Raw genomic sequence first — 22,105 nt, 5'->3', positions numbered from 1 at the left:
TACAGAAGTGCACTCTCAAGTTCAAGAAGTTTTACCTGCCATTAAGGTCAAAGCTCATGAGGTTCTGGTTGTTGCAACGTCTCTAGCTTTTTGACATATCTCTTGAGAACATTCTACAATCAACATTTTGGAAGTGTCGATCGGTGTTTGCTTCACATTATCTTGAAGACGTGGAAACTGTATTTGATAACTATTGTACTTTGGGCCCTTTATCCGTGGCTGGCATAGTGTTGGAAAAGGAAGCTTATGGGGTTCTCTGTCCCTCTGCTGTCTCCTCGCCTTGTTGTACTGGCAGGGGCTTCGTTCCCGATAGCATGCCGATAACCGAAAATCAGCAGTAATAGCGCCGATAACCGGGGGATCAGCGCCGATAACCGGGGGATCAGCACCAATAACTGGAGATTGGTGTCGAAAATCCAGCTACCATTGTCACTAGACAGGTGCTGTAAAACTGGATCGCAGATAATGGGGGACTGTCTGTACCTGGAGCACCCTCCAGTTTTTAGTGGTTAGGGTGGTGGTTTATAATTTTGGTTGTAGGTGACAGTGTTATGTTTTTATTTTGGTCAATGCCCAGGGCAAGGGCACTAGTTTTGTCTTTGTCGGCCATAGGTGAACTTCCATGGCTGCAAAGTACCCACTGAAGTAGGGGCGACTCTTGGCCATACTGCCACATCCTCTACAGGTTAAGATTAGTGCTGACCAGAGGCAGTACCTGCCTGAAGCAGCTCTGTTACCAGGTAAGGTACAGCAGTCATTGACCCAATGCTAGCAACCTTCCTAGTTCAAAGTCATTATCGTTATTAACCCTTAAACGCAGACTGGACGTATCGTAAGTCGAGTGGACGTACCTTACGTCGACTACAAAAAATTTCAACCTTCGGCCAACTTTGACTCAACCGAAATGGTCGAAAAAGGCAATAGTAAGCTAAAACTCTTACGTTCTAGTAATATTCAATCATATTCAATCATTTACCTTCATTTTGCAACAAATTGGAAGTCTCTAGCATAATATTTCGATTTATGGTGAATTTTTGAAAAAAACTTTTTCCTTATGTCTGCGCGGTAACTGCCGAAAATTTCAGAAATTCTTTCGCCATTTTGTCGTAATTTTTGCACCGTTTTATATTAGCCGTTACATAAAGTTTTATATATGAAAGTGTGTGCAATTTCATGTAAAATACAACAAAAAATAACCCATGGTTGTAGCTTGTATCAGTTTTGAAATATTTTCATATAAATCACGATAAGTGACAAAATTTCAACCTTCGGTCAAATTTTGACTTTACTGAAATGGTCGAGAAACGCAATTGTAAGCTAAAACTCTTACATTCTAGTAATATTCAATCATTTACCTTCATTTTGCAACAAATTGCAAGTCTCTAGCACAATGTTTCAATTTATGGTGAATTTTTGAAAAAACTTTTTCCTTACGTCCGCGATGTGTAATTCGGCCAAACATCTCGGAAATTCTTTCGTCACTTTGTCATAATGTTTGTACCGTTTTATATTAGTCGTTACATAAAGTTTTATATATGAAAATGTGTGCAATTTCATGTAGAATACAACAAAAAATAACTCATGGTTGTAGCTATTGTAGCTTTTTCAGTTTTGAAATTTTTTCATATAAATCATGATAAGTGCCAAAATTTCAACCTTCGGTTAACTTTGACTCGACCGAAATGGTCGAAAACTGCAATTGTAAGCTAAAACTCTTACATTCTAGTAATATTCAATCATTTACCTTCATTTTGCAACAAATTGGAAGTCTCTAGCACAATATTTCGATTTATGGTGAATTTTTTAAAAAAAAAAAAAACTTTCCTTACATCCGCGCGCGGTAACTCTGCCAAACATCTCAGAAATTCTTTCGTTACTTTGTCGTAATGTTTGCACCGTTTTATATTCGTCGTTACATAAAACTTTATATATGAAAATGTGCGCAATTTCATGTAGAATACAACAAAAAATAACTCATGGTGTAGCTTTTATCAGTTTTGAAATATATTTTCGTATAAATCACGATAAGTGCCAAAATTTCAACCTTCGGTCAACTTTGACTCAACCGCAATGGTCGAAAAACGCAATTGTAAGCTAAAACTCTTACATTCTAGTAATATTCAATCATTTACCTTCATTTTGCAACAAATTGGAAGTCTCTAGCACAATATTTCGATTTATGGTGAATTTTTGATAAAACTTTTTCCTTACGTCCGCATGGTAACTCTGCCGAACATCTCGGAAATTTTTTCGTCACTTTGTCATAATGTTTGCACCGTTTTATATTAGTCGTTACATAAAGTTTTATATATGAAAATCTGCGCAATTTCATGTAGAATACAACAAAACATAACGCATGGTTGTAGCTTTTATCAATTTTGAAATATTTTCATATAAATCATGATAAGTGCCAAAATTTCAACCTTCGGTCAACTTTGACTCGACCGAAATGGTTGAAAACTGCAATTGTAAGCTAAAACACTTACAGTCTATTAATATTCAATCAATTACCTTCATTTTGCAACAAATTGGAAGTCTCTAGCACAATATTTGATTTATGGTGAATTTAAAAAAAAAATTTTTTTTACGTCCGCAGACGTTACTTAATTCATGCATCATTTTGTGATAATATTTTCTCTGTGTTGCTTTGATCGTTTTACAATTTGTTATATACCAAAATCATCGCAATTTAGTGTACAATACAAAGAAAAAAAATAACTGATTAGCTTTAACCGTTTTGCTCACAGCGTGATTTGTATGCAATTATATATGATATTTTTTTTCATTTCTGATGGTTGCATACTAAACTTCAGGCAAATATAAAAAAGGAGCCAAAAATGAACTCTTAATCTTAAAAACTAAACGTGCTGTGATTTTTTGAAAAAAACTTTTTTTCTGCTTTGGCGCTAACTCCCGAACGCTGTCGGCATACAGCAGACACTTTTGTAAATAGAGGCTCGGCGTTTAAGGGTTAATATTTTGGATTAAAAGCTGTCCATGATTCCCACCTCCTCACAATGTGGAGTCAGCTATGTCATTGCTTGGTAAGTCACTTATATAAAATGCTTTGTAAGTCACTTATATAAAAATAATTTGTATGATAAAGTTTTATATATACTTAACAAGCAATTACATAATGAGAGCCTGCCATGAGCCTTTCCTCAGTGGACATTGGGCATCAAACGAATTGATCCTCTGCTGAGTTGTACCCAACAGGCCCAAAAGTGGGTGGGATACTGCCACCTACACAAGCTATGGTAATGCCACTGCAAAAATTAGAATTTTATTAGACTGCCGTGTAGAAAGCTAGTAGCTATAAAATTGCTTGGTAAATATCTATGAAACAATTTTATCATAAAAATGCCATCTTGCAAAGAAAAGTGCGAAGAAATAATAGAAAAAACATGCACACATCCAAAAAAGTTACTGCATCTCCCGATCTCAGTAAATTTATGTAAATATTTTACAACAAATATACTCGGAATGTGTTACTGATTTTAATTCTTATCTGTTATGATATTGTATGAGCTGTAATTAGAATTTTACAAAATAAAATAAATTATTAGAAAAAACATGTATAACCTGATAAAATTTATAAGTGTATTGTAAAAGAAGCCCCACACAGGGTTGTATATAATTTTCAACTTCCCATGGAAGGTAGGGAAAATTTTTTTGAATTTATTCTTACATCTTCTGCATTCGATTGTTTTTTTTTTTTTTTTTTTCTCCTAAATTGGCCAACCTTAAAGTTTGCCTGGTCTTGGGGTGTGCATGATATATAATTAACCCATCCCTTTAAGGGTTAAATGGAATCAGTATGTGAAATGTATATTAAGTAAAGTCATATGTGTGTCATTAAAGAAACTGATATATAAAACATACAAAGAATACTATGCTGTATAGCATAGACATGAAGATATATATCAAAAGCATGTCATCAACATGAGATGCATATGAGTGTGCATATAAGACACTAGTTCAAGCATGAGTGTGCATATAAGACACTAGTTGAATAAAAATCATAGACTGGTAATATAGAATAAATTATGATAGATCATTAACAAGTCTGACAACTTACATGTCAAAACTCATATAAATGGAAAAAATCACCAAAAAGGTTAATACTCATACAAATGGTAAAATACACATGGTTCATATATGGAGTTGATATATATGGTGTAACCAAAAAATATAAAGTGAATAAATGTAGCAGAAATGTATACCGTAATTAGGTCAGTGGTGTGGTAAAACTATTTTTAATAATAATAATAAGTGATGAAAGTAAAACAACCTTTAATCCCAAATAATTTGTAATAATAGCTTAATCCTAAATCTAAAATTGAGTAACAATCTAAGGTAACTTCAAGTGCATCACCAAATGAAGCAAATCAAGATGTGATAGAGGTATGTGCAGAAGGAAATCCAGTAAAATCCACAGTTCATCAAGTTGATAAAGAGATACAGTTATCACTTGATGAAGGTGTTTAAAATGAGTCATGGTCCGATTGTGGATGCCATAAATGTTTTATAAAAGAGTTATTTGTACCTCCTAATATCAATGAACAATTTACTTATTCTGTAATGTAATCACCAATCTTGGCTGTACTAAATGAGCTAAAGAAGTTGAAAGCAAGATTGTTCAAGAATGTGTTTCCAGACTGGAGTTCTCACTAATATTGGGCATTTTTTAAAATAGTCGTATTATAAGGTCAATATAAAATTATTTCATGTAAAGTAATTGGGTATTTTGACTCAGCTCTTAGTAAAGAATGAAGATCTTGTGTATCCACTTGAAAGAAGTTATATTTTGCAGCTAAGTTGTATTCTCATGATTTTCATTGTAATCTTTTATTCTTTCCAGCAGTGTCTTTGTATTAATTTGATTTAGTAGCTGTTGTCCATTTGTGGACACCAAGAACCCACTTATGCTGTACCAAACAACAGGAGAAAGGCAGAACGATCTTTTGGAGCACTGTTGCGCTCCTCCCAGTCAAAACCTGAAATTTATTCTATGAATGTGGCTCTCTCTACTGCCCCCATACCGCTGCTCTCCAAAGGTAAGTCTTTTAAGCTGAAGGTAGCATGCCATTGCTTGTTACTAAGGTGTTTGTAGCAAAGAGCCTATGTGGTTAGGTGCACATGTAATACGTTATACCCTTTCTTGATACTGTCTATGTCGTTATACCCTTTCTTGATACTGTCTATGTCATTATACCCTTTCTTGGTACTTTGTATGTTAAAAGCACATCTTAACTATCATTTTGAGCATGTGAATTGAAGTCCAGTGTTTTGGTATGTTTCAAGTGTTAGTGATAAAGTGTCTGTTTCACAAATGGTAATTATCAATGTTACAGTACATTTTTTATTTTGCATTTGTTTCACAAATGGTAATTGTCAACGTTACAGTACATTTTTTATTTTGCATTTGTTATTATTATTTTAAATCATTTTGAAGTATATGTATTAAACCCTATTATGGTATCATTCAGGTAGACCTCCGCTTATCTGACACCGCTCGGATCTTAGGAGTCCTGGATTAGTGAAAAATTTCAGTGTTACATAAGGATTAAGTCTAAAAAGTAACTACTGCTTTATCTTCTCCTCAACAAGGAAGAAACATATATTGCTGTTGGGATATACCTCATCCAGACAAAGATATGATTTACACACACATCAGCAGTATAGTTATGTTAGCTTGTAATATTACTGTGATAGAGTGCAAGAAAATGTATATACTGTGGCTGTTAACCCTTGAATGCCGAGCCTCTATTTACAAAAGCGTCTCCTGTATGCCGGCGCGGTTTGAGAGTTAGCGCCGAAGCAGAAAGAAAGTTTTTTCAAAAAATCACAGCACGTATTTTATGTCCACTTGGCACCCGACAGACAATTTTCATTGACGTAAAATACGTTCAGTCGACGTTAAAGGCTTAACAAAAGTAAAATCTCTCTCTTTCTCTCTCTCTCAGTCGGCGTTAAAGGGTTAACAAAAGTAAAATTCTCTCTCTCTCTCTCTCTCTCTCTCTCTCTCTCTCTCTCTCTCTCTCTCTCTCTCTCTCTCTCTCTCTCTCATTTCATAAATGAGCTTCATCTCTCTCTCTCTCTCTCTCTCTCTCTCTCTCTCTCTCTCTCTCTCTCTCTCTCTCTCTCTCTCTCTCTCTCATTTCATAAATGAGCTTCATCTCTCTCTCTCTCCCTCTCTCTACAACCTATGCTTCATAAATGGAGCTTCATGTGCAAGGTGGTTTTTGGCTGTCACTGACTAAATATAAATGTATATTAAAAAATAAATTCCTATCGGGAAGGCCAGGTAGCTTGTGACCTTCCATTTTGTTAGCTCCCATGCTGAGATTTTCTTTTGTATCTGCCATGTGTGCACCCTTTTGTTGTTTGTGTTCCTGCCCCTTTTTATGGGCTTAGTGCTGTGTGTTGTGCTCTTTGTACGTGGTGTTGGACCACATGCCGGCCTCCTTCGTTTGTGAGATGGCTACCGCTGATGAGAAGCCAGAATTGTGTCGTTATGTGGGGAAAGACAAGCCATATTCATGTCTCCGTTGGTGGTAGACCCACATTTGGGGAGCACATCTTTTGCGTGGGGCAACTCTTAGCCCTCCTCCTCGGCCTCTGTCAGCAACTCCAGCAGTTGTCCCTCCCTGGCACTGGGTTTCTTCAAAGAAGCCATGACAGACAAGGTTGTTAAGAGGGTCATTGGCTTCATAATGGAGCAAAGCCATCCCTGTCTCTCAACCTACTAGCTTTGGGGACCAGGGGAAAAAAAATCTTGGACAGGAATCCTCATATGAGTATTTATAACAGGTTTTGGGTATTGGATGGGAATCTTCATATGAGTAATAAGAGTACGTGCCATATGATTTGGCTGTAACGAACGGGAAAGAGTTTCCATTACTTCAATGCTCCATAAATGACTGGTGGCAACTTTAGACTCAGCCCAGCTCAGTCAGTGGGCATCTCAGGGAGATCAGTATTGTTCTTGACTTGTTGGGGGGATATCTTGCTCCTCTCTCTCCCATGACATCTTTTTATTTATTTGCTCATAAATATACCCAGAGATTGTTGTTGGTTTTAGTTCTTATCTTATATGGTATGTCAGTTATAATTGTAGTTTTGCAAATAAAAGTGTAAAGAAATATTATAAAAAATATGTATACCTCCAAAAAAAGTTACTGCACCTCCCAGTCTTGTTAAATTTACGTAAATATTGTACAACAAATATACTCAGAATTTGTTACTGATTTAAATTCTTATCCGTTATGATATTGTGTGAGGTGTAATAATTTTACAAAATAAAATAAATTATCAGAAAAAACTTGTATAACTTGGTAAAATTGAGTATTTAGTAAAAGAAGCCCCACACAGGCTTGTAAATAGTCACTTTGAACTTCCAGTAGAAAGTAGGGAAAATTTTGTAGAATTTTTTTTTTCTTGCACCATGTGCATTTGCATATCTTCCTCTTTCCAGTGATGTGTTTTTTTCTTAAATATGGCCTCCCTTAAAGTTTGCTTGGTCGGGGGGTACACATGACATATAATTAGCCCATCCCTTAAAGATTGACGAGTGGTGACAGGATAAGACTGCAGACCCAAAAAGTGATCTAGTCCCTCTCTGCCTCCCCCTCCTCCCCCCAGCGAAGTACCAAAGTGGATGGAGAAAAATCAAAGGCAGCTTCAGCTATGGGAAAGAAGGACAGATCACACTTGTGGAAGAGTAGGCCCTTGAGGCAGTCCCACAGTCTTAGGCCTCGGTCCTGCTCCAGTACCAGCACCAAGGTTAGGGGCATGAGGACCCCAACTATGAAGATGAGATGCCTCAGAGGATGGCGGAGTTGCACTGTCGGTGTCTTGGTCCCCAGAGCAGTACTCTTCTCCCCCCTCCTCATTAAAACATTGGCTCCCTACCTCTCTCCAGTCTTACTGAGCTTCCACCCAGCTGATTAGAGTGGCAAGGCAAGCTTTCCAATGCTTCCAGGGGCATCAGTGCTAGCCCTTCAATGGCATTGATCAATGGAACGACGTTGCCGAGCGGAGCAGATGAGAAAGCAGTGGAGACAGAATTTTGCGAAACTGAACGGGTCACCCAAGAGAGTTGGCACAAGTGGAGCCCCCTGAAGAAGAGAAGGACTTCCAGGAGATAATTGCCCACTTCTGATGGCTCATGGGACTGGATGAACCTGCCACCACTGCACCAGCAGACCCCCCCCTCCTCTTCCTAAATGGAAAAATTTGCGGAGTCCATACCAGAGGTCAAGCATTCCCTCTGGCTGCCCTGGTCGCCGCCAGCAGAGGGTGTGATGGTGGTGCTGAACACCCTAGTTGTCAGACAGGAGAGCTCCCTGGTGGTCACTAGATCAGATAAGTTGTTGCCCTCTCCCTTGCCTAGGCAGGCAAAGTATTACCCTCCAGAGAATTCCTTCTCAATCTCTGGATCCTTTGACCCTGCCATTTGTAGGCTGGGCAACAACACCCTGATGAATAGATTCAAACAGCAGGGGCTGTGCCCCCTAATAGCATCAAGGCCAGCAACTTTAGCTGATGCTGGCAAGGTCCTCACAGGGCATCTGGCTGGATTGTTGCCAAGGGTGGTCCTCAAGGAGATAAAAGAGGCGCCTAACAGCGGGGAAGTGGGCCATTGTTAGAAGCCTCTTGGGCCCTCCCAGTAAGGCCGTCTTTCGTAGTTCATTAAGTGGGTATGAATCTGAAGAGGCAAAGGTTTCCTGGTTGTGAACTCCAGGCAGCTCTTGCAGGAGGGTTGGCAGAATTTAAGAAAGGCCCTGTAGTAGACCTCCCCTGCTGCTTCTCCAAAGAACTTCTACAGAAAGTGAAAGAGATCAAGAGAGAGCACTCAGGAATATGCTGGCTCTCTCAGGCCTCAACCCCAAAGTAGGTGCAGTTGAACCTCTTAAAACCAGCATTCTGTGGTCAGGGAACTGTAGTTCTGCTTGATTTTGAATCAGCTGCCATTAGTTTGTTGCGTGGCCATAAGGGTGGCGCCACGTATTGTTCACAACTTCCTGACAGCAAAAATTAGCCATATCTCTTTTGTTCTTGCAAAAATAATTGTTAGTAATAATGAAAATAAGTGAAGTCTAATACAGTGCTCCCCCATTTTTACACAACGATAGGTTCCAGAACCTACCTCAGAAATGCAAAAGCCCCTGTAAAAATACATATAACTGCCAAATACCTTGTACCCCTTAACCCTTAAACGCTGAGCGTCTATTTACAAAAGTGTCTCCCGTATGCCGGCGGGGTGTGAGAGTTAGCGCTGAAGCAGAAAGTTTTTTAAAAAAATCACAGCACGCTTAGTTTTTAAGATTAAGAGTTCATTTTTGGCACCTTTTTTTGTCATTGCCTGAAGTTTAGTATGCAACCATCAGAAATAAAAAAATATCATATATAAGTATTGGAATACATGACAGCGTGAAAAAAAATTTCATATATAATTGTATACAAATCGTGCTGTGAGCAAAACGGTTAAAGCTAATCAGTTATTTTTTTTTTTCGTTGTATTGTACACTAAATTGTGATAATTTTGGTATATAACAAATTGTAAAACGATCAAAGCAACACAGAGAAAATATTATCACAAAGTGATGCATGAATTCGTAACGCGCAGACGTAAAAAAATTTTTTTTTTCCGAAAATTCACCATAAATCAAAATATTGTGCTAGAGACTTCCAATTTGTTGCAAAATGAAGGTAAACGATTGAATATTACTAGGATGCAAGAGTTTTAGCTTACAATTGGATTTTTCGACCATTTCGGTCGAGTTAAAGTTGACCAAAGGTCGAATTTTTTCTATTGTGATTTATATGAAAATATGTCAAAATTGACAAAAGCTACAACCATGAGTTATTTTTTGTTGTATTGTACATGGAATTGCGCCCATTTTGATATATAAAACTTTATGTAACGGGCAATAGAGAATGGTGCAAAAATTATGACAAAGTGACTAAAGAATTTCTGAGATGTTCGGCCAAGTTAGCGTGCGTGGACATAAGGAAAAAGTTTTTTCAAATGTTCACCATAAGTCGAAATATTGTGCTAGAGACTTCCAGTTTGTTGCAAAATGAAGGTATATGATTAAATATTACTAGAATGTAAGAGTTTTAGCTTACAATTGTGTTTTTCGACCATTTCGGTTGAGTCAAAGTTGACCGAAGGTTGAAATTTTTGCACTTATCTTGATTTACATGAAAATATTTCAAAACTGATAAAAGCTACAACCATGGGTTGTTTTTTGTTGTATTTTACATGAAATTGCACACATTTTCATATATAAAACTTTATGTAACGACTAATATAAAATGGTGCAAAAATTACGACAAAATGATGAAAGAATTTCTGAAATTTTCAGCCAAGTTAGCACGCAGACGTAAGGAAAAAGTTTTTTTAAAAAATTCGCCATAAATCGAAATATTGTGCTAGAGACTTCCAATTTGTTGCAAAATGAAGGTAAATGATTGAATATTACTAGAATGTAAGAGTTTTAGCTTACAATTGTGTTTTTCGACCATTTCGGTTGAGTCAAAGGTGACCGAAGGTTGAAATTTTTTATAGTCGACGTACGGTACATCCACTCGGCACCCGACAGACAATTTTAGTCGACGTACGATACGTCCAGTAGGCGTTTAAGGGTTAATAACAAGATGGAAACTACAGAAGAGACTAATCTTAACTGAAAGGAAATGAATGGTAAAACACTAACATGGTGAATATAACATTAGGGCTGGAGAAAACATGTCATACAAAGCATGATGTCTTAAGCAAGCATATGTATGGGAATCTTCAATCATTCAGCCATGCTTGCCAGACTTATGGCTTGTCTAAGAATTCAGTACTACCAGAATCCTTCAATTATCTGGATTAATAGAGCCAAGGCCCTGTCAGATAACGTCAAAATTTGGATAACTGCAGGTAAAGAAGTATATGGGTGTGCAAGGGCAACTCGGTACCCTTCTTCACCTAACTTTGTCAGTAACGCATAGAAGTAAACACTAAATATGCATATAAATAACAACTGTCACACTGTAAACTGAAAACTTTATTATGCAAAAAAGCAATTATCTACCTTATTTTCCCCAAGCACTGCAAATACATTGTATTGTTCACAAAAGTAAACCTCTTATTTCTCTGGTAAGCAACACAATACGATAGTTTACACAAACAATAGCATTTGCAGAAGCAAACTTTCTCTCTACCTCTTTGCTTTGTGTATTTCTTTCATAGTACTGTATCACCTGTTGCCTTTCTTTTCTCACTTGGCTTTGTCTTATTTACTGTACAGTATTTCATTACAGGTTTATCTGACTTGAAGCATGATTAGCACACATAAAAAAAAGTGTATAATTTTCAGTTTAAAATAAAATATCTTTCACACAGTAGAGAAGATCTTAGAAATTATGCCATGAGATTAAAGCTGCAGGTCATAGCTGCAGCTGAAGAAATTAGTAATGGATAGGCTGCAAAACGGTTTACAGTAGGTGAAAGAAATATCTGAAACTGGTGAAATCACACTTTTATATATGTAACTTACCAAGTAATTACATTCCTTATAGTTTCACTTGCAGGCAGCTTAAAAATTTGAAATTTGTGGTAGCGCTAGTGTTGGTGTAGGTGACTAGTCTCCACCCACTTTTGGGGTACGCTAGGAACGACTTCAACAGCACGATTCAATTGCCTTTCTGCCGGCTCCGACAGTAGTTCAGTTGTGAGCAGTTGGCTTAAAATTTGGCTTTCATCACCTTTCCTTTGGGTGAAGTACTGGTAGCCTACAGCTTTTGTACAGTATTTATGTTAGGTTCTCTCTTAGCGAGTCCGTTACTTTTCCATCTAGGATGCTTTTTCTTCAGTTTGACTTACATTATAACGATTGTTAACTTCTTAGGCCTAGCCTAGTGTGTCGGACTGTAGCACTGCTAGCCTATGGTATTGCAGCAAAGGCTGCAATACTAGGCTCACTATAGAGAAATATGACTCTCACTCTGTGTGTGTAGAATGTAGGGGACAAAGATGTTCCAGTTGATCGAAAGAGACAGGAAACGTAAGGCGACCGCTAGTGCCGAAAAACAGACAGTAGATAGCAAGACAGTAGTTAGTTTTGCTGATGATGGTATTCCTGCTTTACCTTTACCCAGCTCCCTCGCTTCAAAACCCAAACCCTTTGCTAGCCTCAAGTCAAATCTCGTACAGTAAAACCCCATGTTCGCAGGGGATGCGTTCCAGACACCCCTGTAATGAATGGTTAAAATCCACAAATACTTGCTGCCCTCCTCTAAAAATGCTTTTAACTGATATATATATATATATATATATATATATATATATATATATATATATATATATATATATATATATATATATATATATATATATATATATATATATATATATATATATTGAAATAGAAACAGCTATAAAGGGGTAGAAATAGTAGTAAAGTAGTAGAAATAAAGTAGCAGAAAAGTAGTAAAGTATTAGTAAAATAGTACTAGTAGTAATAGCAGTATATACTAGTTTTCTTACGGAAACAGTTAGTCTAGGTTCATACGGAAACAGCATATATATACATCAATGAATGTTTATGGCATTGGTAATAATAATAATAATAATAGTAATAATAATAATAATAATAATAATAATAATAATAATAAAAATTCAACAGGAATTTCAGCAAGCAAAGAAATCTTGCTCGAGACATCACTTCTTTACAAAAGATCCTTGGACCCCAACCATGGCATCTCGTGACCAATACATATACATACGGGGCATTTTATTCACCCCCATTATCATCAGCAAGCTCTGAAAAACATACATCTCATCACGAGTAACAGCCCTCCACAGAAGTCCATTTACCTTCCACTTTCCTGTTGGCCGAAAATACTCCTCTGCCCGAGCATTCTTCCATTCACACAGTCTGTCAATAACATCATCACAAAAAAAGAAACAAAATGCATCTCGTGGGCAGTTGAAGTCTGGTGTGCAAACATAGATCCCATTGTCACCCTTCGTGAAATTGGGGGGTGGGTCTGGGCGCACGTCACAAAATGGATCTGTTATGAACCGCCAACCTTCATCGACAGTGGGTTCAATGTCTTCTAAATACTCGGTGTCGCTGCCATCCTCTAAGCAACTATCACCACTATCACTATAATCATCTGACAGATCTGGCAGGTATTCAGCCCCAAAATCTGAAATACTATAATCTGACATGATACTAAAAAATAAAAAAAAAATAAAAAACTAAAATAACTGCGATCAAAAGGGAAAAAAGTTTAGCATTCGAATCCAAATGGTTTACTGAGAATATCGTATCAATGTTTCATACATAACAGCTTGAGGCGCACTGACATGTGCTGCTGGACGATACCCCTTATAATATCCCATATGAATATGACGTCACGACGATCATCGAACACTAGTTGGCTAGAATGAATAGTGGGTGGAGCTTCTGCACCTCTCTCGTACACAATACTACGCCTGAAACCCATCCAAGCTGAAGAAAACAGCTTTGCTTTTCGAGGAGGGATGAAAGACGTATAGGCGTACGTCGCGGTCTTTTATTACTGTACCGTAAAAGATGTACATGTGTACATCCCGATGGTGAAGGGGTTAATGCTTTGGGTGTATTGAAAACGATGTAAACTGCATTTTTATTGAGTTTTTCATAAAAAAAAACTCCAAATTTTGATTATGCTGCCGTTTTGGAGCCATATTTCCTCCGTCGGATCGGCGTACAACGCGTTGTAACCCTGGAACATGCATCGTAAACCGGGAAATAATTTTTGATGAGTATATTTGAAAAGCATCGTAACCTCGGAACGTCGTAAACCGGGGACTGCCTGTAATGTATTTATCATGCAAAAGAAACCACCCTACATAATACACGTCAGAAAAATAAACGAGAGAGAGAGAGTTGTTATTTTTATTTAATGTTATTTAATCTTATTAAACTTAGTATTATTTAAAAATTAGTACTACTGTATATCATTATTTTATCATAAAATGTACCCTCTTAAAATTGCTTATACTATCATCCTGAAACACTTATTCTTCTTCTTTTAACGTGCTTTTATTCCCATTTTTGTATGGGGTAAGCACGATGCCTTCTTTTGAAGGACTTTTTGATTTGGCTTTGGGGTAGACCTATTATTTTAATATAATTTCAGTAGTACTTTAATATAATTTTAATATTTCAGTAATATCAATTCTGAGCATCTATCTTTGCTTTAATGAGGTCTGGTCTGTCCTGAATAGAGGGGAGAAAACCAGTTTCTCTCTTTGAGTTACGTATTATTTAATCTTACAGTATTATTATTATTATTATTATTATTATTATTATTATTATTATTATTATTATTACTGTATTACAGTAAAACACCCCTATTCGCGTTCTCACAATTCATGGACTCGCCTATTTGCAGATTTGTCTGTGGAACATATATACATTATTCACGGAAAATTCGCCCCATTGTTGTTCACTGAGAAATATTCACTAATTACTGTATTTTTTCATATAATTTTCATGACTAAATGCACTTTTTGTGATGAAACTGTTAAAATACTCAGGTATAAGCATTTTTAGAGGGTTTTTATGTGTTTGAACTATCAAAATATGCAGTTCTAAGTGTTTTTAAGAGGTGTTTTAAGTATTCGGGTGGTTACTCATCCCCTGCAAATACGGGGGTTTACTGTATTATTATTACAGTAATCCCCCCCGTATTCACGAGGGATGCATACCACATCCCCCCGTGAATAGCTAAAATCCGCGAATACTTAAAACCCCTCTAAAAACACGATGAAAAATTCCGCTACTTGCCGAATTTTTCGCGAATAGTTTAGATACGCTCCGCAGAAAATTCTGCGAACTGGTGAGTCCGCAAATTGTGAGAACGCGAATATGGGGGGGGCGATTTACTGTATGTAATTTTGATGTCAAAAAGAGGTTAATTGTGGATACTGTGACCCAGTTGGGTGCTTCAATGCATGTCATTATGGGCAAAGTTGAAAAAAGTGCCAGTGTTAGTGAAGTGTCAGTGGAGGTGGCAGTCATAGCCTGAGTCGGACCAGTAGCAACTTCCCAGGTCGCGACAAAGGATAGCCGTTGGAAAGGCACCCAAATGGAAGTGACCAGGCTATTCTTGAGTTCCGAGGCTTCCAGCTCCAGGAATAGGCGCTGCTGACGCTTCAGTGATGAGTCGCAGCCACTGAAAAGGCCCACGGTGGACACGTTTCCCTACAGTGCCTTACAAGAAATTTAGGAGCCCCTGCAGCAGCCTTCTTGTAGTTTCTGGGGTTCCCCAGAACGCTTTTCTCCATTGTATCCTGTGCGTGAGGCCAAGCGTTCATCTGCTCCGAGATGCTTCTCGTCGTCTCATGAGTGCCCAGTTGCACCCGAGTTCCCAAGAGCAACTGATCTCCCAGCAACACCCAGACGTTCAGTAGTTCCTGATCACCCGTTAGCACCCGAGCTCCCGCTAGCGCCCTTTAGTGCCCGTTCATCCAGTTACGCCTGAGTGCTCGTCATCGCACAAGTGCCCCCTCAGTTCCCAAGTGCTCTTCAGCGCACAAGACTCCAGCTAAGATGTCTTCTGCAGACACAACATTCAGCATCAGCTGGCGGACATCTTAAATTTGCTCGAGAGAGAGCCTCCTCCTTTGGCCCAGGCCCCTAAAGATTTGCTGGTGAAGTTGGTGAAGTGGATCAGGGCTCCCTCCGACAGTTTATGCAGCTGTATTAACGTACTTGCTGCAGAACTCTCCAGAATTCTTCTCGCCTCCGGCCCAGCCTCCCCGGCTTCGACGGTTTTTTTTATCAGTAACAAGCCTTCCGACTCCTCCAGGTTACCGAAGATGGTGCTTTCATCTTCCGCTAGGAAGGCTCTCAATGATCTGGATGTCTGGCTCTCGGAGAAGAGAGAGCAGGGTAAGTCTTCCTTCAACTATCTTCCTGCTCGTCTTGTGCACTGGAGGTATTCTTCGTACGAGACTGGAGAAACTCCCTCACTGGGAGATGCTGCCTCGTACCAGGGAAACTTCTCAGGACTTATTGACTCATCTAGGAGGTCGGCCTTCGCCGCTGCTAAAGGTGATGTTCTCCCTGACAGAACTTGACCACTTTTTGAAGAACTTGTTAGGATCTTTGAAGTTTTAAGCTTTTTAGACTGGTCAGTGGGGGGTTTAGCCTGCAAGATTAGGAATTGCTCTTCACTTTCTGAGTAAGTTGCATTGGATTGGCTGAATGTCCTGTTGTGCACAGATAGGGGCATCAGAGATGGCTCTCAAGAGTTAGCCTCTGTCTACGCGATGGGAGTTTTGAAGAAGAGAGAGCTATGGTGCTTGTTTACTACGAAGAATGTCACGTCTTCTCAGAAGGCTGCCCTATTGTATTCTCTTGGTCGCCAGCACCTCCCTCAGTCTACTGTCAACTCCAGAAGAAAAGCACACAGGACCTTTTAGCTCACTCGTCTAGACGTCCGAGGGAGTCTCCATCGACTAGTACCAGGACCCATTCTCCACTTCAGCATCTGCCTTTTCGAGGTGGCAGACCCAGGGCTCAGTCTAGGCCTAGGGCGAACCTGCACTTCTCGTCATGACCTTTTAAGAAGCCCTCTTCCAACCCTGCTGCTTGGAATTGAGCATCCTTTCCTCCATGCGCCAGTAGGAGCCAGGCTCCTCCATTACTGGGAGAGGTGGAGCACAAGAGGAGTGGAGGAGTGGCTTGTGTCAGTGCTGAAACTGGGCTACTCCATCCCATTCAGGGAGAAGCCCCATTAGTCAACACGCCTGTCACATTGACCGCCTACTCAGGATCTGAGAAGTATTCGGCCCTCTCCAACAAAGTGTCAGCACTCCTCAAGAAAACAGCCATCGAGGAAGACGAAGAAGTCCAGACAGACGGTTTTTACAACTGTCTCTTATTAGTCCCCAAGGCATCAGGGGCTGGAAGCCAGTACTGGACGTAAACGCCTTGAATTTTTTGTTGAAAAGACCAAATTCAAGATGGAAACAAGTCACTCTTGTCATGTCACTTATTCAGTGGGGCAACTGGATGACTACTAGAGACATGCAAGATGCCCATTTCCACATCCCTGTACAGTAAACCCCCATATTTGCTGGGGATGCATACCGCACCCCCTCTCGAGTAACTGAAATCCACGAATACTTAAAACCCCTCTAAAAGCACTTAGAACTGCCTATTTTGATACAGGCAGTCCCCTGGTTATTGGCAGCCTTGGTTACCGGCGATCCGGATTTACGGTGCTTGTCTAGCGACGACGATAACCAGATTTTCGTCGCTGATAACTGGTTATCGGCGCTGATCGCCTCTTATTGGCGGCGTTGATCACCGGTTATTGGTGCCGCTAACCAGGGATCAGTGCTATTATCGCCGATTTTCGGTTGTCATCATGCCATCGGGAACGGAACCCTGCCGATAACCGGAGACTGCTTGTAGTTGAAAAACAAAAAACCCCTCTGAAAATGTTTATACCTGAGTATTTTAATAGTTCTATCACAAAAAGTGCATTTAGTCATGAAAATATGAAAATACAGTAATTAGTGAATATTTCTTAGTGAAAAATACTGAGAATAGGCAAATTTCCGCGAATAATGTGTATATACGTTCCACAGGGAAATCCACGAATAGTGAGACCACGATTAGGGCGGGTTTACTGTATATCCAGAATCCAGGAAATATCTACGTTTTCTGTTTCGCAACAGTGTGTACTAGTTTCGGCTCTTAAGCTTCAGCTTTTCGACCGCTCCGCAAGTGTTCACCCGAGTCCTTGATCTGCTCTCCAAGTGCCTCATCTGATGGGGATAAACATCTCCCTCCTCATAGATATTGGCTCCTTCGATCACTGTCTAAGGAAAGGTGCATGGAGGACCTTCGGAAGAGCCTTCGTTTATCAAAAGAGTTGGATCTGCTAACCAACTTTCAGAAGTTAACCAAAAGAGTTCAGTCATGCATGAGGAAAGTCAACGAGTTCCTTACCCGCCAAACCTGTTTGGCGAGCCAATGGATGTGCCTTCTGGGTACCTTAGCCTCCATGGAGCAGTTTGTTTCCCTAGGAAGGCTACATGTGAGAACTCTTCAGTTTTATCTGTGGGCCAGCTGGGACAAGAAAGCTCATCCAGACACATTCATCTTCCCGATATCTCAAGAAATCAAGGAGGATCTCCGGTGGTGGAAGTCAGAAGGCAGGCTTTCAGAAAGGAAGTCCCTTCTTCCTTTGAACCTCAACCTAGACTTCTATGCAGATGCATTGGATCTGGGTTGGGGAGTGCTTCTAGGCACCCAAGAAGTGTCAGGAACTTGGTCCCAGGAGCAGATTCACTGGCACATAACCTCAAGGAGCTGATGGCAATTTGGCTGGGCCTTCAGCATTTTGCTTCAATAGTCCACAATCAAGTAGTGACAGTACATTCGGACAATACTACATCCCTGACGTATATCAAGAAACAAGGGGGGGACTCATTCGTTCTCCCTTTGCGAAGCATGGCGAACCCTTCTTTTGTGGGCAGATCACAATTAGACCAAGTTGGTAACTCAGTTCATCCAGGGCAAGCTCAAGGTCCTTGTGGATGGGTTGAGCCATCGCAGTTGGGCGCTCCCCACAGAGTGGACTCTTTATCCGCAGGTGTGCAAGGGTCTGTGGAAGCTGTTGGGGAGACCTCTTATCTGTTTGCATCTTCCAAGAATCATTGTCTATCAGTCATGCTCTCAAGTACCAAACCATCTAGCATGGGCGACGGACGCCCTGCTACAAGACTGGTCGAACAAGGATTTCAACGCCTTCCTGCCATTCTGAATGATACGAGAAGTCCTCAAGTTCTGCAACCACATGAACGTCATGATGACTCTAGTGGCCCCTTTCAGGCTGTGAGGAATGGTTCCTGGCTCTCCTCAAGCTGCTGACAGACAACCCCACTTTAGGCGGTTCCACCAAGGATTGTCCACTCTGGTCCCGACAGGGTTCAGATATTCAGGAAACTCCTCAGACAGAAGGGGATTTCAAGAGCAACTTCAGAGGCTGTTGCCAAGTGTAGGCACTGTCTTCCAACAAAGTCCATCAAGCCAAGTGGTCAATCTTCAGAGCCAGGTGTAGAAGACATGACATCTCATCTACTAAGACATCTGTAGCAGACATTGCCGAATTTCTCCTGTACTTGAGGACATCTAGGGGCCTGTCCTCCTCTGCGATCCCATTAAATCCTTCAATACCTCCAAATCCAAGGGGCAAGAGGCTGTCTCTTGGAATCTGGACTTAGTTTTGAGGTTGCTCTCCGGACCCTGCTTCAACCCTCTTCATTCTGTTTTGTAACGAGATCTTACCAGGAACACCCTCTTTTTTTGTGATGTTAGCAACCGCCAAAAGGGTTAGTGAAGTGCATGCTCTTGACAAGAGAGTGGGATTTTCCCAAGGTGATGACATATGTTCCTTCACCCTGGGCTTTTTAGCAAAGAATGAAGACCTAACCAAGCCCTGGCCTCATTCCTTCATTATTAAAAGCCTGATGGAAATTCTAGGCCCAGATGAGGAGGAGAGAGTTCTGTGCCCAGTGAAAGCACCGAGGTACTACTTGCACAGAATGGAAAAGATTCTAGGTCCTACGAGTAATTTGTGGTGCTCGGTCAGGAATCCGTCTCATGCCACATCAAAGAACTGCTTGTCTTGCTTCTTGAATGATCTGATCTCTGAGGCCCATTCTCAGGTTGGAGAAGAGGCTTTAACGTCCCGTCAAAGCTAAAACTCATGAGACCGGACCTGTCTTCTCATCTTCAGCCTTCAAGCACAACCTGTCTCTGTCATCAGTTCTTCAGGCGACTTACTGGAGGTGCAAGTCTATCTTCGCAACTCATTATCTTCATGATGTGGAAATTACTTTTGAAAATTGTAGTACTTTAGGGCTGTTATCTGTGGCTGGCATGGTGTTTTGGGAGGAAGCATAGGAAACCATTCTTCCTTCCTTTTTTCTTAGCCTTGAAGTTGGGTGTTGTCGTAAGGGGAGCCGGGGGGCATTGTGTACCTGGAGACTCAACAGTCTTGGCTTTAATGGTTGGGTGGTACTTTTATATTTTTTGGTGTAGGTGATGCTCGTGTTCATTAATTCTGGTCATTTGGTTGGTCAGTGTGTGCCCAGGAAAAGGGCAACTGGCATCTTGTGTACTTTCTTAGTCACCGGGTTCATTCCTTGCTGCAAAGTACTCAGTGATGTAGAGGTGCGTCTAGCCAACTCGCCACACCCTACATGGTAAAGATGATTGCCGACCAGAGGCAATATCTTCCTGCAGCAGTTCTCTTACCAGGTAAGGAACGACAAGCATTGTACCAATGGTAATTTTGCTGTCCTCTAACTCATTATCATCCATGATGTTTTGGGGTAGTTAATCCATATATCCCACCTCCGTGTCAATTTGGGATTCAGCAATGTAGTTACTTGGTAAGTTACTATAAAAAAATGACATTTGTATGATAAAATAAAGTTTTATTTATATTTTATCAAGTAATTACAAATCAAGCCCTCCCTCCACCCCTCATATGGGAAGAAGGGCAAAAACAACTGAATTGCGCTGTTGAAGTCGTTCCTCTCGTACCCCGGAAAGTGGGCGGGGACTAGTCACCTACACCGACACTAGTGCTACCACGAATTTCAAATTTTTAAGCTGCCGGTGAGTGAAACTATAAACAGTGTAATTACTTGGTAAGTATATATAAAACTTTATTGTATCATAAAAATTTCATTTTTACTTCATTTGAAATTTGTTTCATTTATAAATAAATAAAGGCAAGATGCCTTTTTCAGCTCAACTCTGTTAATTTATTTACAAGAGATTTGTACATCTTGAATAATTCATCTAGTTGCTAATGGCAATGTTGTTGACAGTAAAACTTTAGTTATTGATTAATCTTAGGAATGTAAGTATTAACAGAATGCAAATGGCATGTGATTGCAATGTTCATACTTTATATGATTTGGTAGTACAGTCATACTCGGAACTTACGCGAGGTTAGTTTTCAGAACCCCTCGCGCAGGCTGAATTTTCGTGTAAGTTTGGCATGGTCTCTAAAAAGGGATTTTGACAACGGGAAAATCTATTTCTGGGGGAAGACCTATGTCACCCAGTGAAATGGTTCCAATAGCACACATTTCTAGGTATAAATATTGCTAAATATACCAGAGAAAAAGCTATCCATAATGCCAGGATTACTACCCCTGGATCGATCACCACAATGGTGTCGGTATGCACTAAGGGGTGAGTGGTAGCCACTATCACAGGTGCTCTGTCCAACAGATCTCTCCGTTCTCAAAGCCCCCAACATGGGAGAGCCGTTCTACCTACTACCTTCCGCTCGCTGCCACCTACCACTCGCGCCCGCCATCTTCATTCCAAAATTTAGCACAACACGTGAACACCGTGTCTTTTTCTTTACGTGATTTCAATCTAATTACAGCTTTAATCATGTCATCCCGTGAGGATTTCACACCATCTAAGATGGTACGTTGTCAGGAGCCAGGGTGCACGGCCGTCCTCCAACAACCCTGCGGACACGAGGTGTGCCGCTCGCACTCCAGCTGCGCGGTGCAAGTTGGAGACCTGGTTGTTTGGCACCCGGACGGCTGTGAGATTTGTTACGCTCTTTACGAGCTGGTAACAGATGAGTCGTCTAACCAAGCAATCCGGCATGGTCTCTAAAAATGCTAATAAATGCTTATTTCTAAAGTTTAAACACTAAATATGACCCTAGTCATGCTCCCAAATTATTAAGTTAACTTTTAAATGAAATTAAAAGTTACTGTAATTTCATTTAAAAGTTAGCTTAATTCATTACCCTTAAAAAAGAGAAATAAATGGTTTACATAAAAATATTGAGAGTTGTAAGAGAATTTCTCTCTCTCTCTCTCTCTCTCTCTCTCTCTCTCTCTCTCTCTCTCTCTCTCTCTCTCTCTCTCTCTCTCTCTCTCCTTCCAACCGATCTATTTTTAGAATCGTCTCAACCTCTTTTTAACAACGTCTTTATTCTGCGTCTCTTTCTCTGTTCTGAAATGCTTTTTCATGAACAAACAGTGTTTTATAATTTGACT

General features: G+C 40.0%; 1 protein-coding gene across 9 annotated transcripts in view; it reads left to right on the top strand.

The window, feature by feature from the left end:
- eIF5 (eukaryotic translation initiation factor 5) overlaps nt 1–22,105 on the top strand; it is a 228,662-nt gene that overhangs the window by 114,616 nt on the left and 91,941 nt on the right. For 5 of the 9 annotated variants that reach the window (XM_067081265.1, XM_067081259.1, XM_067081262.1 and 2 more), the window contains one exon: nt 4,862–5,057. The gene's annotated coding sequence lies outside the window, so the exon portion shown is untranslated. The remainder of the gene's footprint in view (nt 1–4,861; nt 5,058–22,105) is intronic. The other 4 variants (XM_067081260.1, XM_067081266.1, XM_067081268.1 and 1 more) reach the window with 1 other exon arrangement.

The sequence above is a fragment of the Macrobrachium rosenbergii genome, chromosome 37 (assembly GCF_040412425.1).
Source record: "Macrobrachium rosenbergii isolate ZJJX-2024 chromosome 37, ASM4041242v1, whole genome shotgun sequence".
NCBI lineage: Eukaryota > Metazoa > Arthropoda > Malacostraca > Decapoda > Palaemonidae > Macrobrachium > Macrobrachium rosenbergii.
This window is presented reverse-complemented; position numbering and strand designations above follow the sequence as displayed.